The 27,251-nt window shown below is 40.4% G+C and overlaps 1 protein-coding gene across 8 annotated transcripts in view; it reads left to right on the top strand.

The window, feature by feature from the left end:
• atos (atos homolog atossa) overlaps window positions 1–27,251 on the top strand; it is a 146,001-nt gene that overhangs the window by 37,683 nt on the left and 81,067 nt on the right. For 2 of the 8 annotated variants that reach the window (XM_072303298.1, XM_072303299.1), the window contains exons 2-4: window positions 158–262; window positions 17,742–17,799; window positions 20,046–20,303. The gene's annotated coding sequence lies outside the window, so the exon portion shown is untranslated. Of the gene's footprint in view, window positions 1–157; window positions 263–8,974; window positions 9,283–17,741; window positions 17,800–20,045; window positions 20,304–27,251 lie in introns of those variants that run through there. The other 6 variants (XM_019041252.2, XM_072303300.1, XM_019041243.2 and 3 more) reach the window with 4 other exon arrangements.

The following is a 27,251-nucleotide window of genomic DNA, read 5'->3' as shown; positions in this document are numbered from 1 at the left end:
GTCTATGTCTGTCCCCCCGACAAGCTTTTTTGGCGCATTTGAATGTTTTATTTCTGTGTAATTAAGTATCTGTTACTATAAACTGCCATATTCTGTTATTCTTAATTTAAATTAATGTTAATTTATTATTTATTTAATTTAATGTTCTTTGTTGCAGATCGGCTTCCGCCGGGCCCGGCCGTATGGCACTCAGTTACTGCTCAAAACGGATTTTTCTTATTCGGAGGAGAATGAGATGACAGAGAGGGAAACCAAAAAACAAGTAAGTTCCATTCACTGAAAATACTATTTTGTTAAGTAATTCCCAACAGGAGGAATCGATCAACTGCTAAGGTGAAACAATAAGCAAATCCTTAAAATGCTTATATTTATTTATAAATTGGATCACATTTTGCAATTAAGAACCACGATTTCTGGCTCAATTTAGAAACAACGTATGTACTATTAGCTTTCCTATGCACATAAGTGTTTTGCCGGGTGAGAGAGAAATTTTAGTTCCTAATTGCAAAATGTAGTCCAGTTTTGTTCACTTAAACCGAATCTCGGTTCTTATGACCGAAAACTTTAGTGTTTCATACACTGGAAAAAAAAAAAAAAAAAACACATTGGATCTAGAGTGTAGACTCTTGAAAACACTGATAAGAAAAAATACGCTTGATTCAATCGGATTTTTGCTTGATTGAATTTGCTTGAAAACATGGTGATTATACCATGAGTATCTTTTTTGAAAATTTGGACCCTGTAAAATGTGTTACTCGGCGTAAAGTTACCTTACTGCCTGACCGGTCAGGCAGTCAACCGTCTTAGATTTCGAAAGTCTCAAGATGACATTTTTGGCAATTTCTGTCATTTTGGATTTTTGAATTTTAAAAATTTGAGTTGAGATTCAAGTTCCTCGTTAAAAAAAATACCCCATGACACCATGACGGCAACAGTCAAGTTTCATACGTTAGTGCGCCTTCAATCAAATTTGATACTGTGCAATACTTTCGTGGTGGAGTAGTTGCATTGGCGCCTACAAACCTAACAGGGATACTGCATGCATTGCGCAATGAGTGAAGTATCCCTGTTAGGTTTGTAGGTGCCAATGCAACTATTCCACCACGAAAGTATTGCACAGTATCCAATGTAATTGAAGGCGCATTAACGTATGAAAATTGACTATTACCGTCAACCACTGTTTGCCAAGTGGTAACTTCACGCCGAGTAAAACATTTTACAGGGTCCAAATTTTCAAAAAAGATATTCATGGTATAATCACCGTGTTTTAGCGCACTTTTTCGATGGCTCCTGACTCTAGAGTCCAGACTCTTGAAAACATTGACAAGAAAAAATACTCTTGATTTAATCGGATTTTTGCTTGAATCAAAACGAAATCCGCTTAAATTAAGAGGCTTGGTTCTTGATTTAAGCTAGATTCTGATTGAGTCAAGAGTACTTTTTCTTGTCGATGTTTTTAAGAGTCTGGACTCTAGATCCAATGTGTGTTTTTTTTTTTCCAGTGTATGAACCGAAGTTGTACTATCTCTTGCACCGCCCGTATTTTCTTTTCAAGTGCAAGGTCTCCAAATACTTGGTCCCGGCTTATCCCAAGAAAATGTTTACTCCGGGAGATAATTCCTCTCTCCCTGCTCGTTGCTATTCAAGTCGCATCCAGATCGGCGACAATGCAAATGTCGTGCTGCTAAGTTTTCTCGCGGAAAGAAGTCAAGGCCTCTCGGCGAGCGTCGGTTGCTGGTTGGTCGGTGAGTGATGTTACCTCGGAAGATTATCATCCCTGGCCGATCGGGCTCCACCCGGCTGCGGCTTCGCGAGTCCAATTTTGGAAAGAATCTCGCCGATTGGAATCGTGCCTTCGCCTTGGATCCCTTCCAACCCCAAGCTCGCGTCCTGTGTAGGCAGCAGCCACTGCTCGCCGCTTGCAGCCCATAAATTTTGCAATTCGCAGATGCCGCCGTTCTCGTCCAATCTGGACGGAGTTGTTTTTGTTGTTTTCCAAAGGGATCAGACCCGTTCCTCGACGAGTCTTGTCCCTTCATGCGAACCAAGGCTCATGCGTCAATGGACTTGTGCCCGTTTGAAAACAACTGATTCGAATATTATCGACGACGACTGACAATGAGTCGTCAATTCCGAGCGCTCTGAAGTGTCGGCTAAACGCAGTTTTATGAAGGATATACTGCGGTGCCAAGGAAGAACGCCATATGAATTACATTTTGCAATTAGGAACTACTATCTCTGGCTCTGCCATAAAAGCACATATCTGCGTAGGGCAACCAGTGGCATGCATGTTGTTTTTAAAATGAGCTAGAAGTAGTGGTTCCTTATTGCAAAGTGTAATCCATATGAGCATCCGAGAGTTGCCTTTCCTTCGATAATGTGTTTACTTTTGAAAAAAATTATGAATATTTTTCCTTGAAGTTTTCAGGTATAGTCGATCAAATTACAAACAAAATTATCCGAGAGATTGGCAGAAATACATTCAAAAATTTTCCTGAAAATTATTGATTTGAAAGGGGAAATTTGGCAACGCCTGAAGGCTCATACGGCGTTTTCCCCTAGCACGGCAGCATAATGGACCCCTCTGCCTTTTTGAGGAAGAACACTGTGTAAGCCTTGAGACGTTGCCAAATTTCTTTTCTCGTAACACGAATTTTTGGGAATATTTTTCTTCCCAATTTTTGGAGAATTTCATTCGTAATTGGAACACGTAATAACTGGACCACATTTTTCAATAAGGAACCCCTATTTCTGGCTCATTTAAGAACAATATATATGCAATCGGTTTCCCTATGCAGAAAGGTGCTCTCATGGGAGACCCAGCTATAGTGGTTCCTTATTGCAAAATGAAATCCAATTGAGCTTCTTAAAAATGTCCGAGATTAACTTATGAGCGAAGCACTTGTGTACCCCGTTTTATAATTAGGCTAACTAACTTTTTTAAGTAATTTCAGATCGAAGGGTGGGACACCGCCTCTTCTTTTCAGACAAACTTGGCTAACTCGTTGTTGTTTATGGCGATAATATGAGCATCGTGTTAAAAAGAGGTAAACTGATTCCGGATTACCGTATGCCTGTGCGTTTACCTTCAAACTGTAGCATCAGAGCAGTTTATCCGTATCAATCAGGACGGTGAATAGTATAAATATGATTCCCATGTTAGGCCAGCCGCTCGCTCGGTGTGCCGCCCTATGCTGTCAGATTTACACCCCCGGTCGACGATTTCCGCTTGTTGTGATGGCCCTAATCCGTAGACTTGACAACTCCGGGTCTCTAGTTGCGGGTAATTCGCAAATATGCCAGTCCTAGGTTCGGCTCTGGCTCTTTTCTCAGGGCCGCCAACATCGCCGCATCGTGCGGTTCGACTAGTCGAATTTACTCGAGAGTCGTGGGGGATTTAGACGAAATTCGACAACGTTGATTGGTTCTAGCTGTCGTTAGTTCTACTTCAAGGCCGCTAGGTGGTGCTAGGGTCAACCGATTGCAGTTTGAGCAATCTGGTTGTAGCCCCCTTTTGAATCACACCTATGCTGGAGTGCCAAGGAAAAACGTCGTATGAGCCTTTAGACGTTGCCAGATTTCCTGTACTAAAAACCGAATTAACTGGAACAATTTTGAATATTTTTTTTCGAATGTCTTAGATCATTCTGTTCGCATCTTTATCTGACATACCCGAAAATTTCACGGAAAAATATGCGTAACATTCCTCAAAAATAAATGTTCTATCCGGAAAAATTTGACAACTCTGGAATGTTCATACGGCACTTTTCCTTTAGCACGGCAGTGTGGTAACGAGTTGCGGCACCAACCAAGTTCGCTAGTTTAAAATCAGCCGTGCGGTCAGTGTAGAACACCAATCCATTACCATGTAGTTAGGCACACATATGGGTGTCAGCAACTATTTTGAATCACTGCTAATAACTCTGCCTTTCAACATCTACAGGAAGGCTGCCTGCCTTCTCATCTACCTGCTAAGGAAAAACACCGTATGAACATCCAAGAGTTGCCAAATTTCTTTCGACAAAATGTTCATCGATGGGAAAGTCATGAGTATTTTTCCTTCAAATTTTCAGGAACTTTAAGGGAATTCGCGAACTTAAGTTTCCGAAAACCCGGTGGATAAATATTCATGAGTTTACCAGGGAATTCTTGTTTTATCGAAGGATATTTGGCAACGTCTGAAGGCTCATGCGTCGTTCTTCCTTAACACGGCAGTACATCTTGAGGTACATGTTTCTAGGTTGAATGAGTAATTTTCGAAAGGAAACACGTCGATTTCCAGATGACCCTCAGACTGCCTAAGAATGTTAACATTTGGGGGCTCACCACATAAATGGACATTCTAGAAATTATCCTACCTAGGATTGAGCGGAGTGGTTTCCATACTGCCGTGCTAAGGAAGAACGCCGTATAAACATTCGAGAGTTGTCAACTTTCGTTCAATAAAATATTTATCTCTGAGGAAAGTTATGAACTTTTTTCCTTGAAATTTTCAGGAACTTTAGGTGGAATTGCGAACAATATTACCTATACAATGGACCACTAGATAAGGTACGAATTTCAGCATTCTGATACATGTTTCTGAACCAAAATTTCACGTAAAACACGATGCACACAACGAAAATTACCGAAATTCAACTCCTTACGAAGATATTTAATGATTCATGATGCGTGAATTCAAACCGCCCGCTCATGAAAACTCAATGCTCTACGAGATTCACATCGCGCGCTAAACGTTATCATGACAGTCTCTGCGATATAAAAATCTGGCAACCTCAATCTTGACGCTTTGGCTCAGCTATAGCAAATTGCTAATAGTTTGAACAACACATGATGGGAAATGAACATTGCTCGATTGAGAAGCTTGCTGAAACCGTTGTAGTGCGGCGATTTGACTCGACGTAGAGCTTTGAGTTTCTTGTGAGCGGGCAGTTCAAATTCCTCGTAACCAATGTGAAATAAAAACGTTAATATCTTCGTTAGGAGTTGGTTTCAGTAATATTCGTTGTGCTGAATCGTGTTCTACGGGAAATTCTGGTTAAGAAAGATGTATCAGATCGCTCAAATTCGTACCTTGTCTAGTGGTCCATTGGAGGAAAAATATTCATAATTTTAACAGGAAATTCGTGTCTTTACAATCGAAATTTGGCAACGCCTAATAGTTCATCCGACGTTTTTCCTTAGCATGGCAGCATACCGCTCGATCTAATGCATCGTCTCGAGGGCAGAGGGGTCCGACCGTTGACCTCTGATCCTGGCGTCCGTCGCGTCGTCGTCGCGACGGTGGTGTTTCCTGGTCCTCGTGGCGAGGCGTGAATGATCGATTTTCGATATTTCTCCGTTTGATGCTATGGTAAAGAATCGATTACTAAGGTGCTCATTGCGAACACCCTCTGTCGATCCTTCTCCATAGGTTTTAATGGTAGATGAATCGATATCTCGCAAAGTACAGTGCTGCTCCAAGATCGTGTCACGTCGCGCGCACTCTAACATTAAGTGGGGAATATGTCTAATTAACCACCGTTTGATATCGATCAATTTCAACTAGACTCCGTAATGACACTTTCACGGAAAGGGATTCGTGACGTAGCAGACCCTTTTCTCGCAAGCCAAGAGGAATGGACTCGTTCGCAGACTTGATGGAAACAGGGTGTCAGTGGCGTAGTGTATTTTGCGGTATATCGATTGATCTTCCATTCAAGCCATGGAAAAGGATCTATATTCAGAGTGACCATTCACGACTCGTCATTGCAGGGTGTCCTGCAACTCGGAAATCGAGGAATCATAAGAGGAAAGCGGGATAACGGAAGACTCGGTCCAGACGCTTGAAATCGATCATTTTGCGAAATTTTCCAGATCTAACTCACGATCAGCTGAAACTAACTACGACGAGAAGTTTCACGTCACTGAAAACAAATTCGAAGTCGGATAAAAATATCAATATTTTTTTTTTCTCTTTCGAATCGGCACTCCTTTATCTCGCTCTATATTTTTAATAAATAATAGATGAGCCTCTTCCAGGCAATGTAGAAGAAGAAGTTTATAAGTCGTTAGTTGTTCACGGCACCTGCGATTAATCGCGTATTTCTGACGTTGAAAGTTTCCGTATTGCGTCCGGTCGGAAAACGGAATTAGTTTGACCGAGCCTACCCCGCTGCCAACGAGTTATTTTCATGTACGCGCTTCGATCCTTCTCGCTCTCGTAGATCTCCCATCTCCGGATCTGGCATTTCTCTCTCTATATTATTCGACCGTTGCTGCCGAATCTCCTTCTGAACGTAACATCTTGGCTCGCGAAATGTGCGCCCAGCCCAGTTTCAATACTTTCCATATCCGGAAACTGAGGAAACAACGTTCAAAGTACATCATGAACCTATTTTTAGGTAAAAATCCGTTTCGAAAAACAAGGATGGCTGCCGAATACTCAATTTTTTCTGAAACGAGGAAAATAGAAGAGCCTCAAAATTTTTTTGAAAACGTCGCTTTCGAATTGATAAGAGGAGGACTTTTTTCGAACCAAGATATTGAACTGATTGTGAGGAGGAATGATTTCTCATAACTTTTCCCCCCCAATTTCTAAGTTTGAAAAATTTGTCGTATAGATGCATTTGTAGCTAGCGCATCACTTTTTACGGTACGCTACAAGGAGGGAAGGAGGTCTGAAACGGAGTGTTACCCAACAATTTAAATCTAAAAAAACTTAGGTGATTTTTTGGAAGCAGAAATGTTTTTCGAGAGACAATTGATCAAACAACGATGCAAACTGAAAGAGAGCATTCTTCTCAGCGTAACGTGCCGAGGACCTACGTTCGAATCACATGTTCTTGAGGGGTGCCCCAAAACCTAAATCAATATCGTTACATAATCCTGCTATACCGCCATTTGAAACTAAGTTATCGAAGAAAGTTGCGGAATAATTTAAATTTTTTCCGTACCTGTTTTAGAAATAAACAAAGCGCCATGAGTCTGTCAATATTACCGAGTTTTCAATGAGAAGCCATCGCTGAAGAACTAATTGACATCCGTAGTATCTGAAGCGGCGCAATACTGCCGTCCTAAGAAAGAACGCCGCATGAACTTTCAAGAGTGGCCTAATTGTCCTTGGATAAAACTTTTATTTTTGAGGAAATTTATACATATTTTCCCTTAAAATTTTCAGATATTTTACATTCAATTGCGAAAAAAATCATCCGAAAAAATTGAAGAAAATTATTCAACATTTTCTCAGTAAATGCTTTTTTTATTGAAGGAAATTTGGCAAGGCCTGAAAGTTCATACTGCGTTTTTTCTTAGCATGGCAGAATAGTGTACCTTGGAGTGTGCATGGATCGATGGAAATGTTTTTCTTTTTTTTCAAATCACGTAGGGGGAACGGCTCGATCATTTCAACCGTTTAGCGCGTGATTTAATTACCTACTTGAAACAGTCACTCTTGCATTATTGATTGAGGTGAAGAGAGTGCATCGGCTGTTTGCATAGGTGGCAGTAGATAAACGAAATGTCAAACACCGTTCAAGCGTCCTTCTAACTTCGCTTTTTAATTTTTCCTAACGTATTCTTCAGGTGCACAACCACTCGAAGAAAAGTATCCTTTTTGACAAAAATTACTTAATGGTTCGGTAAAACTTTGACCTTTCATTCGATTGATATCACCCGACAGTTTGATACCGAACGTCGAACGCCATGATGATGAGCACCCATCTTTCGAACGTTGCCAAGCTGCCTTGCTAAGGAAGAACGCCGTATGAACTTTCGAGGGTTGCCAAATTTCCTCCGATAAAATGTTCGTTTTTGGAGGGTGGTATGGATATTTTTTCTTGAAATTTTCGGGTAATGTTTTAGGCTCGGGGTAGAAAATTTCAAAATTTAGAATCGCTGTTTCTAGGCGTTTCTTAGCCTCCTGAATGTATCCCCAGAAGTTTCAATATATTTCATGAAATTTCACGCTTGAAATTTCATTCGAATAAACATGAAATTTTCCATCTCTGCTCTCCAAGATGATAATTGGTAAATTTTGTGCACAAATTGGCAAGAGCGGAACCATCTGCGTCCACTTGTCTCGTGACTGGGGCGCGTGACTTCTGAGCTTTCGACTCTTCTCACCTTACCCTCCGTTGCCAAATTTCCGATACTTTGTTTCGGAAAGAAAGGAACATCCCCTATACAGGGTCTAGTCGTATTCAAAGTTGATCTATAGTTTCCTTTTTATAAGGAATCATGCAGCCTTCATCCAACGATGGTGTGTGTCAAATTTTCATATCGTGAGGAAAAATAGTCAGGAAGTTGGAACTGAAGAAATATTTGATCAGATCAAAAGTCTTAGCCTACTTAAATTCGGTTAGCAAAGGCGAACTTAGACACTTTTGATAACTACACACTTTTCCGGGTTCGGTCAGTTTCAGTTTAAGTAGGACTAATTCAACACATTTATGTGAGAAGGAACTGTTCCAGAATGAACCGAATCAGAAGGAGCTATGATATTCCGAAAATCCTATGCACATAATTCCTTTTGATTTAATCGATTTGTTCATAGTCTCCCTCAGCTTAAAAACACCCCTAATGTAATGACATAAGAAACATCCCTTAAAACTTTTTTTTTTTAAATTTAATTAATCAATTGATTTATTTATTTATATCCGTATTCAATCGTTTTTCTTTTCAAGATTTCGAGGTGAAACATTTTATTAGTTCTATTCTCAAAACCTGCGATGCGTATCGCTGTTAAATTGTATTTTTTCTATCTCTAAGTTAAACGTCACAATTTAGATAAGGAAACAAATATAACAGTAAACTTTTAGGCTGTTTGCAGCATTATCAGCCTTTGATAAAATGTCATCCACTCTTCACTATCCAGTTCGAGAAGGTGATCCATAAGTATACATAATACGCCTGTTAATATGAAGGCAGCAGTTATCACCATGCGTTGAACATTATCAGCTGCAATCTCATTGGATGCACGGTCGGTCGGAAATAGAACAAGATAATGACCGCACTCTCGTGTTTCTAAAGCCGTAAAAGTTGTCAATATTGCATCAGTTTGGGTGTTCTTCGGTATTACGATTATTGTGGACTCGTGTGAGGATGTGAATAGTGTTCTGCGTTCTCGGAAATGTTTTCGGTCACCTATTTAGTGAAATTGTAATCGTCATGTGAGTACCTAAACATGCAGGTTTATAGATTCGTTCTCGACGGAGAAGGCATGAAATCGTTCAACCAGCGGCAGTCGGCCTGAAAAGACACGTGAAAGACGTACAGTGAAAACTCTTTGAATACTGTTATTTTGTACGTATTTTTTTCTAATTCTATGCACAGTAAAAGTTTTTTAATAAATCATTAAAATGGTGAATGTCTATAAATAAAATAACTAACTAACTAAAACTAAAGAAAAGTGAAATGCATGGGTACACGGACTTTATGTCCACTTTTTGTACGTCCACAGACTCTTCGTCCACAATTTTTACGTCCACAGTTCTAAAGCCCACACTATTGTTAAGTCCATTACTTAAACGTCCACTAAGTTAAGTCCACAAATGTAAAGTCCACTAAAATCAAATTCAAGCGTCATATTTTAGTCCGTGTGTAAAATTATATTGACAATATCGAAATGAGAAAATTAAGAGAGAATGAGGTGTTGTTATCGTAACTCATATTTTAAATGAAATGTTAATTTCTTCTTTTGATTCATCTTTTCAAATTGTCTTTGGTAAATACTTGGTTTCATTTCTATCCTTGAAATTTCCGATATAAAATATGCCTTAAATGTACATTCTTTTTTTTTTAAATGAAATTGATTACTTCATTTTAAAAACATTTACATTTTTAAAACGTGGTAAATATTTGTAAAACCGTTTCCAAGCAATGGCATCGATATGAATCTCAATGAGCCGTAGTTGTGATGAAAGAAACTATACAAAAATTAATAAAAGAGGAAAAAAACTAAGAAGCACGCAATTTTTTGTTTTTAACTTATTTGTACATCGACCTCCTTGAGTCAAATACGTCCAAAACATAAAAGAATAAATTTGAATGCTTTGGAAATCATTAAATTTGACACGGAACCACTATTATATTTACAAAAAACACATTATATTTTTCAGTAGTACATATTTCTTTTTCATCAGTTTAAAAGGGAATAATCAATGCAGAGAGTGCAAACATTTCAAAATCATGAGTTGAAAAACGCTGACTCCGCGAGTTTAAATATTAGAGCCTAACACAGAGCGGAGCGGCGTGTTAGCAGCGCAGAACGCGCACTGGCGCCTACAAACCTAACGGGATACTTCACGCATTGCGCAACGCGTGAAGTATCCCGTTAGGTTTGTAGGCGCCTATGCGCGTGTCACGCTGGTTGCCTGCCGCGCCGCAACGCTTTAAGCAACTATTTCGCGTCAGAGGCGTTGCACAGTATCCTACAAGATTGAAGGCGCACGAAATAACTAGTTAAAGAGGACTTTCAATTTTGACTGCATCTGTTACTGAAAAATGTTTAATTTGGCATTGGAGCGTTTCCTAGGCTCCCGCTTTGGTTTTCATCTTATCATATCCGTACAGTGTACACATGAACATATGTTTTTATCTGCTCTTAGAGTCTGTTCTCTTTCATGACTTGATTCATGAATGAAATGTTTTTAAGAATGAAGGTAGTAGTAGTATGCATTTATTTTTGAGGTGGTTCCTGTCATTTAAATGAGAAGAAAAAAATGTGGACATAACATGTCCACAATTTGGACAATTTTGGACATATTCATGGTTGGACATTAAATCATGTGGACTTAATAAAGACTGGACTTAACGTTTAGTGGACATAAATAGCGGTGGACATTTATTTAATGGACGAAAGGTAGGTGGACATAAAGTCCTGGAAGCAATGCATGTATACTTCTTACTTAGAACAAAACTTTTTCGATACATCTAAATTGCTCGATGTATCGAAGGTAGAAAATATAAGCGATTAATCGACGTTCGACGCACTTCTCGACAGTAAATCCCTTTTTTGCCTAAGAAATATCCAAAAATGCAATACTGCCTTACTGAGGCAGAACGCCGTGTGAACTTTCAAGAGGTGCCAAATTTCCGCGGATAATACATGTAATTTTGCGAGTATTTATGCTTATTTTTCTTTGAAATTTCCAGACATTTTAGATGAAATTGCGTACAAAATTGTCTGAAAACTTTGAAGAAAAAGATTCTCAATTTTCCCCGTATACTCCGATTTTTGGAAGGAAATATGGCAGCTGGCAGCGTCTAAAGGCTCATACGGCGTTTTTCCTTAGCACGGTAGAATATTTGTAAGTCCGTAGTCCTTGCGTAAAAAATAAATACACAAAAAAATACAAAATACTGGCTTTGAATGTAATTATGGGCAGTCTATTACACTTGGTTCGTCTCCTCTCTCTATTCAATGAATACCAGGTTGAGTCAACACAATCAAAAATCAATTCCGTTGGAAGGTAGCTTCGTCATGTCGCATCCTACTCGTACCATGCCAATTTTCGTTGGATACACAGACTAGATGGCTCCGTATGTACTTATTTGCGATGACCACTATGCTACCCCCTTTCTCTACACCGGAAAATTGATCAACGCTCAAAATTGCCTTTGGCATCCCGCCGCCTCATTTTCGTTCGCAGACGAGTATGCAAGAACGTCGTATGTGCCTTCAGACGTAGCCAAATTCCTTTCGGCAAACCACGAATTTCAAGAAAATTTGCGAATATTTTTCCATTGAGTTTTCAGAGAATTTCGAGTATAGTTCGATCAAAAAAGCCTGAAAATTTCAAGGAAAAATATCATAACTTTCTTCAAGAATAAAAATTTTCTGAGATGAAATTTGGCAACATTCGAATGCTCATATGACGTTTTTCCTCAACGCGGCAGTATTGAGCAGGGCACGGTTTTCGTCCATTTATCCCGCCCGGCCTGACGCTGACGTTAGCGGTCAGGTAAAAATAAATGTATCGAAAGCTCGAGTTTCTATTTCTAATCCGAAAGTTATCGAATATAGATCATCGACGACGTATACCAACTGCGGAGAGATTTCGGAACGCTTAACTTAATTCCATATTGATACGAACCCCCTCACCCCTAATTTCAAGATCCTTTCTCAAGGGCTCCCTTGAAAATTCCCTTTGTTTTCTCTGCGTGGTCAAGAAGTTTCTACAGCCTTGCTCAGAAATAAGAATTATTTTTCAGTTAGTGGCGAGGCGTGATTAATCGGTTATCGAAATTTCCTAACTTGAATCTGTGGCAAAAAATCGATTATTAATGTGTTCGTTGTTAACACGGTGTTTATCGATCCTTTAAAATAGGTTCAAATGACAGATAAATCGATATATCGCAAAGCACGCCACGCCATTGTTCTCAGTTAGGATTTTCTGAAGTACTCCGCGGAAAAGCTGCGTGGTTGGTTTCACAAAACGGCATCGCTTTAGAAAGTTCCTTTGCGTGCGGATGCGTCCGATGAGCTCAATCAATACCGGGTTACCGTCTGAAAGGACAGTTCCGTGACTTTCCCCAGTTTGAAGGTCCGACCATCACCACACATCGGGACTCAAAGGTCATCGCTAATGTCGTAAGACTGTAAGCGATCTGTATACCGATCAACAGTGCATACCCACCTACCACTTGATAGATGCTGCCAGATGATCATTTTGACCGGAGTCGCTGTACAGGTGCCACTAAGGGGCCCGAATCACGATGTTTTACTCCTCTGCTTCGCTCAACGCACAAACTTTTTAATATTTTTTCCGAACAAGTCTGTAGGCGCACTCTCAACCCTCTTATCTCCCAAAATGTCTACCCCAAATCCCGAAAATTGCGTATAAGAGGGCTTCAACTTTCAAACTTTTCCCACTTTCTAGTATTCCCTGCAGGCTGATTATTGAAATTGATAGACAATGCGATAGACAAAGAAGACATAGGGAGTATGGAGCGATCCTATTGGTTGAAATAAGTGGTTCCTATAGACTGAAGGAGAAAATGATAAACTAACTGTAGGGTCTTTCATGAGTTGCCTTTAGTTAGCCTACCTCTTCTGTCCATTGCAACGACCCATTTCCACCATCAGGATCCCTCTTTGTCTAAAGCTTTGTCTATCAATTTCAATAATCGCCCCCTGGATCCCACTGTTAGGTTTCTAAAATACGTTGCCCCGGCTAGCTCCCTGGGTTATAGGCATGAGGCATCCGAGTGAGGAGCATAATCGACCCCCGATGCACGCGACCGAATAGAAGAGCGAGCGACTCAGAAGAAGAATAATCGACCAGCAGCGGCAGTGGTGCCCATCGGCGGAAGATCCTCCGTTCATCGCTCCCCGTTAGAGTCATCGTGAAGTAGGCAGATTTTTACTCCGGCAACGGCAACCCAGGGCCCGAAGTCGTGGTTGGACCAACCTCGCTGGGGTCCCGCGGCCCGGTCGCCTCCATTTGTCCCCCATATATCCTCAGTGTTGTCGGATTTCCTCTTGAAATCCTCTTGAGATGTGTTAGGTTTTGTGGGGTATCGATGAGGATAGTTTCCGGAGAATATAGAAGGAGCAGGCAACGCTGCTCTTATCGTAACATTCGGAGCAAAGATGGTCTAATAGGTTGTCTGCAGGCCTGAAAAATCAGAGATTGTAAGAAAATTTCATCAGATCAGAGAAATCAGGAAAGTCGGAGAATTGTATTGAAAAGAAAATTATGGAAATTTGAAAAATCTTGACACTTGAAGTCCGAGAAAAAGCATCACCCCTACCCATGCATTTGAACTGAGCTTTTGTCTTCTTCAGGGTTCAATGCTCTGAGTTACATACTGAAAAGTGAATGGAAGACTATTTTCAGGGAAATCCAGCAATTTTAGTCAAATATCGCAATATGTGAAGAAAAAAGGTCCACGTGTTCCCGTCATTAATGCAATTAATCCCAAAATCGTCCAATCTTAGTCCTGCGCGTGCTTAGAATCTATGTGAAAAGTCGGAGAATTTTTATCATTTTTGCAATGAAAACCCTAGAAAATGCGGGGAATTTGTTCCCGCGGAGTCTGTAGACACAACCTAAATTTGACATCATTTTGCAATAAGGAACTATAATTTCTGACGTGTCCAAAAAAGCACCTTTCTGTACAGAGAAACTAATGGCAAATACATTGTTTTCAAAATGAGCCAAAAATTGTGATGTCTTATTTCGAAATTTAGTCCTATTTGTAATGTACGCTTTATTGGGTTCTATCAGAAAGATTTTATCTTTTAATTCCTGTAATTAAATTTTTATTAATTTTGAAAAACAATTTCGGCTACGATTTGGCTGCTGGGGTTCGGTTCGGTCACCTCGACGCCTCCACGCGACTCGCGCAAGATGGTAGCCGAAGCGAGACCTCATCGCACGATTTACCTCTCAAAATGCCCCCCCCCCCCATCTTGTCCTCCATTTTCCGCACGCCGACCTCGTAGCAAAGGTACGAATCCACTATGTGAGCCCGATGAATAATGTATGATCTTATGCTTTTTTTCGGGCCGCAGAATTATTGGGGGAGGTGAGATGGGTGCCTGCCCACCGCAAAATCAATTGAAAGTAGCGAGCATAACTTATTAAGGTGCGGCTGAGCGCTGGAAAGAATTCAAATACTTGGAAGCATCATAATTGAGTACTTCCGAATCGATTGAATGCCCATAGTTTTAGGCCACTGTTAAGGGATGATCCAACTCTAAAGGTCTGTTGCACGCAAGAGATACACTGGAAAAAAACACATTGGATCTAGAGTCCAGACTCTTAAAAACATCGACAAGAAAAAATACTCTTGATTCAATCAGATTTAAGCTTAAATCAAGAACCAAGCCTCTTAATTTGAGCGGATTTCCTTTTGATTTAAGCTTAAATCTGATTGAATCAAGAGTATTTTTTCTTGTCGATGTTCTCAAGAGTCTGAACTCTAGATCCAATGTGTTTTTTTTTTTTTTTTCTTTTTTTTTTTTTTTCTTCTTCTTCTTCCCAGTGTACAGCCAACTGAATACAATTTCTCGGGGAAAATCTGGATAAATCAATGAATCAAAATAAAATGCAAGAGGTTATGAAAAAGGTAAGGGTGGATTTTACAGGAGGTTCAAGAAAGGAGGTTGGTTCAATCCGTACTTGATCTCCTCAATATTTTATCCAGGAATATTCTGAACCGAGGAGAGAATACGTAAGTGTAGAGACGAACAAGAGACTCATGGGTTTTCCGGATGATGCCATCGCCGCGGCAAGGCTCGCAACCCCACGAAGCCTTTTCGAGGTTGACGCATGAAACCCGAATCAGAGCGCGGGGGCGGGGGCGCAAAATAGGTCGCCCGAATCCCCGGTACCCTCGCCGCCTCGAAATCGGGTCACCATCCCTCCGACCCACTTCCTGACCCCCGTAAGCAGGAAGCCCCCCGTTTTGGTCAGTGAAGGGAACCGGGTCACTAGGTGCCCCCGTGCCCCCGAACATTTTCTCGTCTCCCCCTACGCGTGCCTCTTCCTCCAATTCCGTTATTCTTACCGGATTTTTGTATCTGTTTTGAGCCCATGCGCCAATTCACCCCTTCACTAGACGATCATTTTTTAGCCCCTGAGGAACAATGGTTAACTTCATTTTTAATTCTTAATTTGAAGCAGTTTTTTCAAGAACGAATGACCATACTGATAAGCGAAAAGAAATTTTGTTAAAAATGAATAAAATTAAAAGAAATTCTGTAGCGGGCAAACCCTATGCATAGAGTTCCTTTTGATTTCATTCATTCTCACGTAGCTCCTTTTAGCATAATTTTATCATCCGCATTTTAGTTAATCAAAATCCCCGGAGAAAAATGTTACGATGGGCCAAATAGTATTTTCTGCGATCAATTATTTTCGGAAACATCAGTTAATTTATTCCCCTCTATTTAAAAGCTATTTTCTCGTGTGCTCGATCACCATTGGATTCCAAATTTTCAAGCGGGAATTTTCTTCTTTTTTGTTCCTATCACATGCATTTTTTTTTTTAAAGAATCATGAGGGAATATGAAATTAAAATATTTGACCCTGTTAATTTGATACGGTCTATGAATGATTTTCTCATTGTTTTTTTTTATAATTTTTTTTTTTTAATCATTGCCAGCCTTTTTTTTCTTTTGCAAAAATAAATAAATATCCTTCCAAAAAGAATGACGAGTCGATCCAAAGAACCGATTTTCCGTTCTTGGATTCATAAATAAAATCTTAAATTGTTCTTAATGATAATCGCTTCACTTTGCCAGCTGGTTCAGGTTTTACTGCAAGTCCTTGAATTCATATACTTGAAGTAGAAGTACACTGAAAAAAATGAGTTAGCGTCAGATGACTAAAAATGGTTTCTATACACTAACTCAAATTGTGTGATTTGGACACACATGATTTTTGGTTTCTGTACACTAACCACTATTAGCGCTGGAAACTAATTCCGCTACTCTAATTCGCATTCGGTAGGGTTGGGTCAACCTAACCTCAAAACTGAGAGAGGAGAAAACGGCTTAGCGAATGATAACTGGACAATACTTTCAGGAAAAGAAGATTTCTTAAAAGATGAGAGGTAAAAATCAACTGACCGGTTCCAAATGAACGACAGAGGAAAGGAATATCCCATAGGTATGTGCAAGTAGACAGAATTATCCTTTAGAGAGACACACACTCACACATGAAACGGTAGCGAATGTTCACACTGAATAAACATATCTCGTCCGAACACTTGAGATATTCTTTTGAAATTACGGGAGAACACGAACTATAGAAGTAAGCAGTAAGTTCACAGATTTTCATAAAATATAAACTGAACGCGGAATGCTTTAATCGCAATTTAATACAGAAGATTGACGACTCCAACGAATATCATGCTTGTTTACGTTTTGAATAGAACAGACGATTTCTAACCTTAATAGGTTTATTTATGTTGCTTTCGAACGTTTTCAAGAAAGAGAGGACACTATAAATCATACCGGGAGTATTTACATTGTCAAACGAGCCCGAAATTTCACATTTTAATTGATTTTCACGAGCTGACGCGATTGAGGCTGTTGTACCGACGCCACTTTTTCGAAACTAAATAAATGTAACGGACAATGTGGCAGTTAGTGTTGAGGGCGAATTAGTTTGATCCGAAGGTGAATTTGTCTTACCACAGCGCTAATTTTACAGCTAGTGCTGTTTTCCAATTCTGGTTCGCGCTCTAGTAAAGTCAAGTCAGCGTATGAAGCGAATTGATTGGTGCTTCAGTACAATAAATTAGTTCTGAAGCCTAATTTTGATTCTACTTGGCGAGAACTTACCAAATTAGTTCTCAACGCTAACTACTTTTTTTTCAGTGTACATTCTATGAATGCAAGTCTTTAAAATGAAGTATCTTTAGGCCACCCGAAGTCTTTCCCTCTTAATCCATAAAGTTTGCGTACACTTGCTTATTGATCACCGAGGAAACCTCGCCTGCTCCCAACAGCATGTCCTTCCGTGAGGCTCAACGTTCGTCGATGTGCCTTTTGTCTATCTACCGATTGAGAGGGGGCTTGTCGAAAGGCGGTCCGCCATTGGTATCTGCCTGACACACGATTTATCCGCTTATTGTTCGAACTCGGCCGTAGCTTTTATTCGCGCATCAAGGTGAATCCCATCACAGACCCGTTGTGGAAGGGGGGGGGGGGGAGGATAAGTACAAGGCTCTCCATTTTGTTGTATCATCCCATTGCTACCCGTCCGATTATTTTTAGCAACGCTAATTTCTTTGTTTTTCTGTTACAGGTAAGTTCATCAGCAAGTATGAAGTAATTCTGTGACGGTGTACAATCCCTGGAAGCAGGTAAAAGAAAACCTATCTGTCGCGGGTCTCAGTGCATTCTGCAAGGGTTTATTGAGGAGTTGAGTGCAAAAAAAGGCATTTTTTTGTGGCGGTGTTTTGGAATCTCTACTGCTGATTTATATTTTAGAGAGGAAACGATCAAGTGAATTTTCTGATATTTTCTGGTTTCAGCATTGTAAAATCAGAAAGAAAATTCAGGAAAAGTTTCAACGAATTCTACTCATTTGCTTAATTATGATAGATCAAACGTCAGAGGAGATTCTAAAACCCGGTAACCAAGAAATGCTCTATCTGCACCAAGCGCTTCTATCATGAAACCATTTTTTCTCCCCGTAGCATTTCAAAAATTGTTTAGTTCAAGAGATAGTGTGCTGCGTTGTGTTCTTTGAAACAATATTTGGAAAATCTTACAAAACTTTATTTGGTCATCCGACGTACCAAACTTTTTCTCCATAATCCCCAACAAATTGTAAGAAAAAGTGGCTAACCGTAAAGTTTATAAGCAAGGGATTTTGAAAGATTGAAGGAAGTATAGAACTTTTCTTTGACACAATCACGTCTAGTTACTGGTGTAAGAACTTTAATCATGAAAAAAATATTCAACGCAAAAATGTAGAAGTCAAATTGTTTTCAGACTGGAGTTATTTCTTCAGGCCAAACCAACTCAACTCCTAGTCAATCACAACCCTTCTCTCATATAAAATTCTTCTTAGATTACCCATCATTTCGTGAAAGAGCTTTCGTGCTTTGAAGCCCATAATATTCATTCGGGAGGCGAAAGTTTGAACTTTAAGTGAGGAATCGACCGGTCGGAACTTAAAGCTCCTAAGCACCAACGCAAGGGCTCTACTTCCTTGTTCGTAGTGCCAGGGCGCTAGGGTTGAAATTCGTATTGATTTTTCAAAAGCTGACACAGATATTCCGACCGCACCGCTTTCACCCAATCTAGAGGGTCAAGGGAGGAAGTTTTAACTGAACGCCATCGACGTGTAATGTGTATACTTACATTCAAGTCCAGCATTTTAACCTTACATTTTTTTAAGCTTTATTTTTTAAACTTAGTGGTTTTCTTTGTTTCGTTGAAATTATTCACGCAAAGCCCGCAATAACGATGGTTGGGCCCCTTGAGCATTCTTGCCAAATAGTTTTTTCCTGTGCGAAGGAACGAAATTACATGCCATGATAGCAAAATTGACTCACAATAAAACACTTTATCTCTACGCCAAATTATGACAGTGTGGTAGTTACTGTGTAAAATTTTGCTGAATTTTGCGTAGAACCCGGAGAGAAGTCAGTAAAAATGCCGGTTAGAAATTCACGAAAGTTCCTCAGTAAAAACACAATTTGCAAATGGAAATTTTGCAACGTTAGTAAGTATAGCTCCTCCGTCTATGGAATGACGAAATAGTTTGTTACAGAAGTAGGAGAATAAGAAGAAAGGGGAGAAAATGTAAAATTCAATTCGGTCATATAGTTATTAAACATCGTCCAGTTGTAACGAGGTGACAATTCATCGAAAAGTCAATGAAAAGTTTTGCAAGTCTATATTTTTCAAAGCGAGAAGGCTCATAAAAAAATTTTTAAAAAAAAAATGCTCTTCTTTAAAATTGTCGTAGAGTCGGTACCCACCCCATTAATTTTGGAGCGGAGGCTAATTAATGTCTGTCAACTTAAAATGGAGATGTTGCATGAGTGAGGAATTTGCGATTTGACTGTTGATTCTCATGTAAAAGTTCGCGAGAAACACGATGGTGCTACTGGTTTTCTCTGAAATCAACTCCCAAGCTCAAAAAAAGTTCTCAACTTGAGGCCAAAATGGAGGGGATATCTCACGCTATCCTGAGAGTCCACCTCTACATCAAAACAAACTCTCCATGCAAAGATAGGGAGCAAGTACATTAGCAGCGATGCCGTGTTTTCAGTTTTAGAGTCTCCAAACAAAGTGGCAGCTCTGTCAATGTATTTGCTCCCTATCTTCGCATGGAGAGTTTGTCTTGATGTAGAGGTGGACTCTCAAGATAGCGTGGGATATCCCCTCCATTTTAGCCTCAACTTGAGAGCTTTTTTGAGCTTGGGAGTTGATTTCAGAGGAAACCAGTGGCACCATCGTATTTTTCGCGAACTTTTACGTGAGAATCAACAATCAAATCGCAAATTCCTCACTTATGCAACTGCTCTACTAGATGCTTGAAGTTATACGTTAAGTTCCAATGATTAAAGAAGAACTGTGCTAATTTTGTTAATAGACGACGGCAGATGAATCGGGTTGGGGAAACAGAACGGAAGATGGCGGTGCTGTTCGCGCGGATGCTGAGTTTTCGTGAGCGCGTTAGGCGAGCCGCAACTTAACCCATATATTTTGGATGGAGAACAAAACTCGGAATGCGGGTCCCCCGTCCGTGACCCATTTCGAAAATCCCGCCATGCGTGCGAAGTCGGCCCACCGGAGAAATTTTAATTAAAGAATGCGCCTAGGACCCCCTGTTCCTGACACGCCCCTTTAGGTAAAATAATTTTAAGCCATGACCAGGCTGTTGATGTATTTTGTAGTAGTCCGCATTTCAGCACGTCGAAGATTCCCAAGGTAATATCGCTGCAGCGTCCGAGTAAGGTATAAACCGGACTTGATGTCACTAAATGATTACACTGAATACGACTAAAATTGAAAAAGTATGCAATATAATTTCATCAGTTGTGAATAGATGCAGTAATCAAAATTGTAATCTTATATTTTGGTGCTCTCAAAATTGGTGTCAAAATAAAGGCACCAATTAGCAGTAAAGATTTTATTGAAAGTTACGCACTACTACTGCAAGTACATAATGAAACTATGCAAAAATTATGGAAACATTTTTAAGGCACAGCATGCAGTATGGACTTGGTCATTGAAAACAAATATTTCACATCAACCTGGATTTATACTATCCTGTCCTTTGACGAGTCTAATGATGCCACAATTGGACTATATTTTGCAATTAAGAACTACGATTTCTGGCTCAATTTCGAAACAACGTATGTACCATCAGGTTCCCTGTATACATAAGTATTTTTACGGATGAGCCAGAAATTGTAGTTCCTAATTCTAAAATGTAGTTCAATTAAGGCTGCCAGCGACTTTGAAATCCGAAAAAGAAATTCAAATTTTAATGTCCGAAAAGTCAGGTGAAAGGAAATGCCCACCACCAAAATGCCGAAAATTTGGAATTTTATATTTCCTAGCAGCGATAATGAGAAGAATGATACGAGGTTCTACTACATCCGATTCGAAGATTTCTCTCGAAGCGTAATCTGAGTGTGGATACTTAGCGGAAGTACGAAAAGCTCCAGAAAAAAAACTCGTGGAATTACAATGGATACTGGATAGCCTCTCGCCAGTATCTCATTCCATGCTCCTTTTTATTCGAGTGGATGGGCCTTATCGGTCGCCAGCTCTCCCGTTTGAAAAAAAAGGCGAAGCTTTTAATTTATGAGTTGCGAAGGATGAGAACGTCGCAGTTTTCCTCGAGGAGGAGAGCACGTCCCTCGGTTTTTTTCCATCTCGAGTCGTCACCTAAAATAGCCTGCTCCCATACTCCCGTGCTAAGGAAGAACACCGTATAAGCCATCAGACGTTGCCAAATCTCCTTCGATTAATACCAAATTTGCAGGGTAAATTGTGAATATTTTCTTCAAAATTTTCAGACAATTTCGTACGCATTTCAATCTAAAATATTTGAAAATCTCAAAGAAAAATGTGCATGAATGTCGTCAAAAGTTCATGTTTTATCGGGGGAAATTTGACAACTCTCGAATGTTCATACGACGTTCTTCCTTAGCGTATGGCAGCATACAATGCTCCGAGTTCAAGTGTTGATTCTGCTTATCGTCGAAGCGTTTCTTTTGCTCGGCGATAGCTGCTGCGTTTTTAATTTCACTGCTTTTGTCGATATCGGTCGCATCAGAATATTTGCTCAGAACATGCGACTATTAACTTTGATAGGAGGTCGAAACGTGTCCGAGAGATCGGTCGCCATGCACCACTCTATAAGTCGTTTATTTACAAAGGGCTCAAGAGACGAACCTCAGTGAGCTTTTGGGTGCTTCTTATCCATCGCGACTCAGAGCTCATCGCGCTGTTGGGTATTTTGCTCCGTTTGATACAAACGGTTCGATTGTCACCCCTCCTATTCCTAGTTTGCTCGTGTGGGAGTTCAGAACATGATTATGTGATGTAACTGAAGATGACGTTATGATGGGGTTTCGTCGCTTCAAAGCTGCTTGTCCTTATTGTCTCTTGATAAAGACGCGGGATTTTGTAAAAAGTCATTTAAGAGGAGGCGATTGATTTTCTATTGACCCACATTCTCCCAGTCTTTCATCCTTATTATCAGCTGTAATAACTCCAGCGCAATGAAAGAATAGTCGATGGTGTCTCCTCTAATTGTTGAATACCATGAAATGGACTGCATTTTGCAATTTGGAGCTATAAATTCTGGCTCATCTGAAAAAAACACTTATGTGCATAGGGATACTAATGGCACATGCGTTTTTTTTTAAACCGGGCCAGAATTTATAGTTCCAAATTGCAAAATGCAGTCCAAATGTAATTAGTTGACTCTCAGTACCCTGTAGATTTTTTCATACCTGTACATATATTTTAGAACTTTTTTCTCCTCCTACGACTTCTAAGAGTCTTTCAGATGATTAGTGGCAATTGACCTCTAGACAAGGTTTGAATTAAAGAGCATCCCTAAATCTTTTCTCTTCAAAATTTCACAAGGAAAACGAATCACGCAACGGGAAGTCTGGAATTCAACTCCTGAACAAGATATAAGCGTTTTCTATTAACATTGGTTAAATGGCAAAACTGCGAACGTGACATTTGTATAATCGAACTTCTATTTGTGATCTGTGTTCAAACGACTTTTGAATATTTCGTTCAGGAGTTGATTTCAAAACTTCCAGTTGTTTTCTTTTACTTCAGACCTTGTCAAGTGGCTCATTTCGTCGCTTGGCTGACATAAGGGCGTAACTACACATTGAGATGAGCCTGGAAAAGCATTGAATTGTATGGAGCCCAGGGTTCATCGCAGATTGTAGTTACGCCCTTATGTCAGGTAGGCAACGATTTGACAAAGAACGGAGGTTTCTTCCAACAAAATTTTCCGGTCAGGCGCTTCTGAGCCCGTTTTCTTAAAACAATAATTTTTGCACTTACTGCTCTTTTCCCTACCACGGCAGTGTGGTTTTCATGGGGGAGTCGGAAAAGGTGGCGCTTAAGAGTCGGATGACGTAACGCAGCACCGTAGGGGAGCACGCGAACCAAAGAAGAGGGGAGGGGGCGGGGGCGGCGTCGGAGCAGACCGCGCGGCGGCAGTGCCGAGTGCGGGTGCGGTGGCGCTGCGTTTTCCCGGTTCCGTCCACTTCCGGCATGCCGCGCCACTCGCGACGCCCGTCGCATTCCGCGAGCGGCTTCGAGCGGCGCGTCGCGGCGCGGCACACCTGAGCCCCCCGTCCCCCTCGTGCCCCCCCCCCCCCCCCCCCGTCCCCCCGGCGCTTGCTGCACTCGGAGCCGATGGAGCGCCGATAGAGCGAGCTGTCGAAATTTCTTAAGTCAACTCTGACCTTGCCCAGGTTCGAGCTCGCGAGCGGCCTAGTCGAGGCAACGCGACGCACGGTGAGCCCGTCAACCGGATAATGGATCACGTGCACTGGAAAAAAAAAAAAAAAAAAACACATTGGATCTAGAGTCCAGCCTCTTGAAAACATTGACAAGCAAAAATACTCCTGATTCAATCGGATTTTTGCTTGAATCAAAACGAAATCCGCTTAAATTAAGAGGCTTGGTTCTTAATTTAAGCTAGATTCTGATTGAATCAAGAGTATTTTTTTTTGTCGATGTTTTTAAAAGTCTGGACTCTAGATCCAATGTGTTTTTTTTCCCAGTGTGGTCTACAGTGTTAAGGAAAATTAAGAGGCTTGGTTCTTAATTTAAGCTAGATTCTGATTGAATCAAGAGTATTTTTTTTTGTCGATGTTTTTAAGAGTCTGGACTCTAGATCCAATGTGTTTTTTCCCCAGTGTGGTCTACAGTGTTAAGGAAAATTAAGAGGCTTGGTTCTTAATTTAAGCTAGATTCTGATTGAATCAAGAGTATTTTTTTTTGTCGATGTTTTTAAGAGTCTGGACTCTAGATCCAATGTGTTTTTTTCCCCTAGTGTGGTCTACAGTGATAAGGAAAAATGTCATATGGACACTCGAGAGTTGCCTAGTTTCATTTGACAGTATGTTTGTTTTCGAGGAGTGTGGTGATTATTTTTTCTTGAAATTTTCAGGTAATTTAGATCGGATCATAAATAAAATTCTGTTAAAAATTCGAAGAAAAGTAAGGGTGGTCCCAGTCAAGGAATACCGAGAAAACCGGGAAATGTCAAGGAAAATGACGAAAAAGTCTGGGAAAAATTGTTAGAATTCACCTTTATTAGCTTCCTGAAAAGGATTCGACGTTTTGAATGACAAATTTTGCCTGGAAACTATTTCAAATTATATAGTTTTCGCCGTATGGCATATATTCAACTGTCTGAGAATTTTACTCAAATGTGTCAGGGAAATCAAAAAAATTTTAAAGAATTTCATTTTCTGAATTTCGTGGCATCCTTGAATTAATATTCACAAAGCTAACATTTTATTGAAGGAGATTTGGCGAAGTCTGTTGACTCATACGGCATACGGTGTTCTTCCTTAGCATGACAGTGTGCTATGCTATTCATAGATTCAGATTTGTGCGTAAGTAAAATATAATATGTTATGTCTGAATGCAAAGTTTCTCCGTCGAATAATGATGGAGATACCGTTCATTGTGAATGTGGATGCGAAAGACGTCGTTATGTACGTTGTCTAACGTTGGAAGATGCGTTGTTATGCCTGAAGAAACGAGAGACAAGTGTTCATTTAATGCAACTTATCTGATACCACTATTTCGACCTCTAAGTCGAGCAAGGTTGCATCCGAAAAACTGAAGGGGTTTTTTTGTCGCTGGACGAGTTCCTCGATCAGTTTGTATAAGTGTGCTGCAATTGTGATCTAGATCACACTATGTTCAAAGTGTACGTGTCATTAATAATTTTATTACGAGATCAATATGAGTGAAAAATTGTCGAACTCATTCCAACACCGTTAACATAAACCGTTCGCATGTACTACCTCAAAAGTGAATGCGTCGTCCCTGAGCTATTTCGTCTCCGGGCAAAGTTTCCTGTCAAAGCGGATCTAGTATTCCATAGCAAATATTGTGTTCATCTGGCTAGATTATTTCAACCCGTGTGCGGAGCGCAGCGATGTGCCTGCAAGGTTAGTCGACGCCGGCGTTGCCGCTTCTTCGCTAAAATCGTAAAATAACCACTCGATCTACGCTTGAGACCTGTTACTCGGAGCTCCATTCGGTGAATCTGGCAGCCGCGAAACTATCAAGCATCACAGAAAGGGGACTTTTTTAACCTACGATCGTAGCCATTCGACAATGGCCGGTGGTTTGCCGTTCAAGCACTTGGAACCTGATTCAGGAATGACGTCATTACGGTGATTTTCCGTCGGTATCGATTGTAGGGAACTTGAACGGAAAAATGACATAATTCGTTCGATATTACCACTGTGACGAGTGGGTTTGAATCAGCATGTAATGATGCCCATGAGAAAATAGATCAAAATAATACTTATTATAGAATAAATGGAAAGAGGGTGAAGCAGTGTAAGCAATTGCCATGTTTGAATCCTAACTAGGGCCTGGCTGAAGTTCAGTTGAGTAAAATTAATAAAGAAATTTTTTAAAATTATGCAATACAGTAGAGGAGAAGCCAACTTTACCGCTGGCAGGTTTGTTAACAATATCAGGAGGAGATAGTTTTCCAGGAAAACTTACAATAGTCAGGGAATTTAAAAAATTCACGACTTAATAAATTTGAAACACTGGTTGGACAAAACATCAAACATGGAACAGAGGCAGTTTAAAAGGGCCCGCGTTTAGCAGAAAGGAACCAAGCCACATCAGTTGTTGTCAAATTTAACAGGGGAATTTTATTTTTTACGAGAGAACGTTTGTGCGGACACCTTTGAAAATTTTAAGGAATTTGCTTTGTATTATGGAGACAATTCATAGAAATTTGCACAAAAATCCGCACAACCGTTTTCATGTAAAAAATTAAATTGCCTGATTAAATTTGGCAATAGCTCATGTGGCTTGGTTCCTTTCTGTTTAACGCGGTGCATTTGGTCATTTCTGGTCTAATTTAATCATGGCCTAAATGGACCGCGTTTAGCAGGAATGAACCAAACCACATCAACTACTAACAAATTTAACCGGGCAATTTAATTTTTTACAAGAGAACGTCCGTGCGGATTCCTTTAAAAATTTTAAATGAGAAAACTTTTACAACTTTTACAAGGGAATGTTCTTGTGGATTTTTTGAAAATGTTAAGGAATTTTCTTCGCACTGTGCAGAAAATTGACCGAAATTAACACAAAAATCCGCACAACCGTTTTCACGTATAAACTTGAATTGCCCAATTAAATTTGGCAATATGTGACGTAGCTTGTTTCCTTTTTGCTGAACGTGGTCCAGTTACAAATAGCCTCAAACGACCTGCGGTAACGTTGGCGACACAGAGAATAGTAAATAGACCCTCTTAATTTTGAAAAATATCATCCCCCAACTTTAAAACAACGTATAAAAACTCGTGAAACTTAAACGTTAATGCCGGAGGCGACGCGTAGCTTTTTTGAGGCTGGTCGTGTACTTCGGGGAGTCGAACCGGAGATACCCTCTTAATTTTGAAAAATATAATCCCCCACCCTTAAAAACGCTGTAACTGAACGTGGTCCAGTTAAAAATTGCCTCGAACGACCTGTGGTAACGCTGGCGACACCTCTCTCCAGAGAATAGAAAATATACCCTCTGAATTTTGAATAATATCATCCCCCACCCTTGAAAAATATATAAAAACTTGTGCAACTCAAACGTTAACGCGGGAGGCGACGCGTAGCTTTTTTGAGGCCGGTTGCTCTCCGGGGAGTGGAACCGGAGAGTTTTAATTAATCATGATGCACTAATGAAGCGAGTTAAGAGGGGACCCGCGGTCGTGATGGTGGCGCCCGCGCCGCGCCGAAGCCGGAATCTGGGGCACCATGCAACTTCGCAAAGGTAAACGGGAGGGCGGGGCGGGGCGGTCCGGGCCGCGTTATTGCGTCATCCTAGTCATGACATTAAATTAGTCCGCTCGTATCCGTCGTCAAAGGGCCCTAACAAACGGACAAGAGGCCTCCCAGCCGAAACGGATCTCGTAAAGCGTGGATGGAGAGGGTGATTCGGTGATGAAGAGGCACTGGAAAAAAAAAAAACCTCTTGGTTCAAGAGTGCAGTTTCTTGTCGCCGGATTGTTGCTTGAAACAAGAGTCTGGACTCTTGCAACAAGAAACT

This window comes from Bemisia tabaci, chromosome 8, assembly GCF_918797505.1.
Source record: "Bemisia tabaci chromosome 8, PGI_BMITA_v3".
Classification (NCBI taxonomy): Eukaryota; Metazoa; Arthropoda; class Insecta; order Hemiptera; family Aleyrodidae; genus Bemisia; species Bemisia tabaci.
This window is presented reverse-complemented; position numbering and strand designations above follow the sequence as displayed.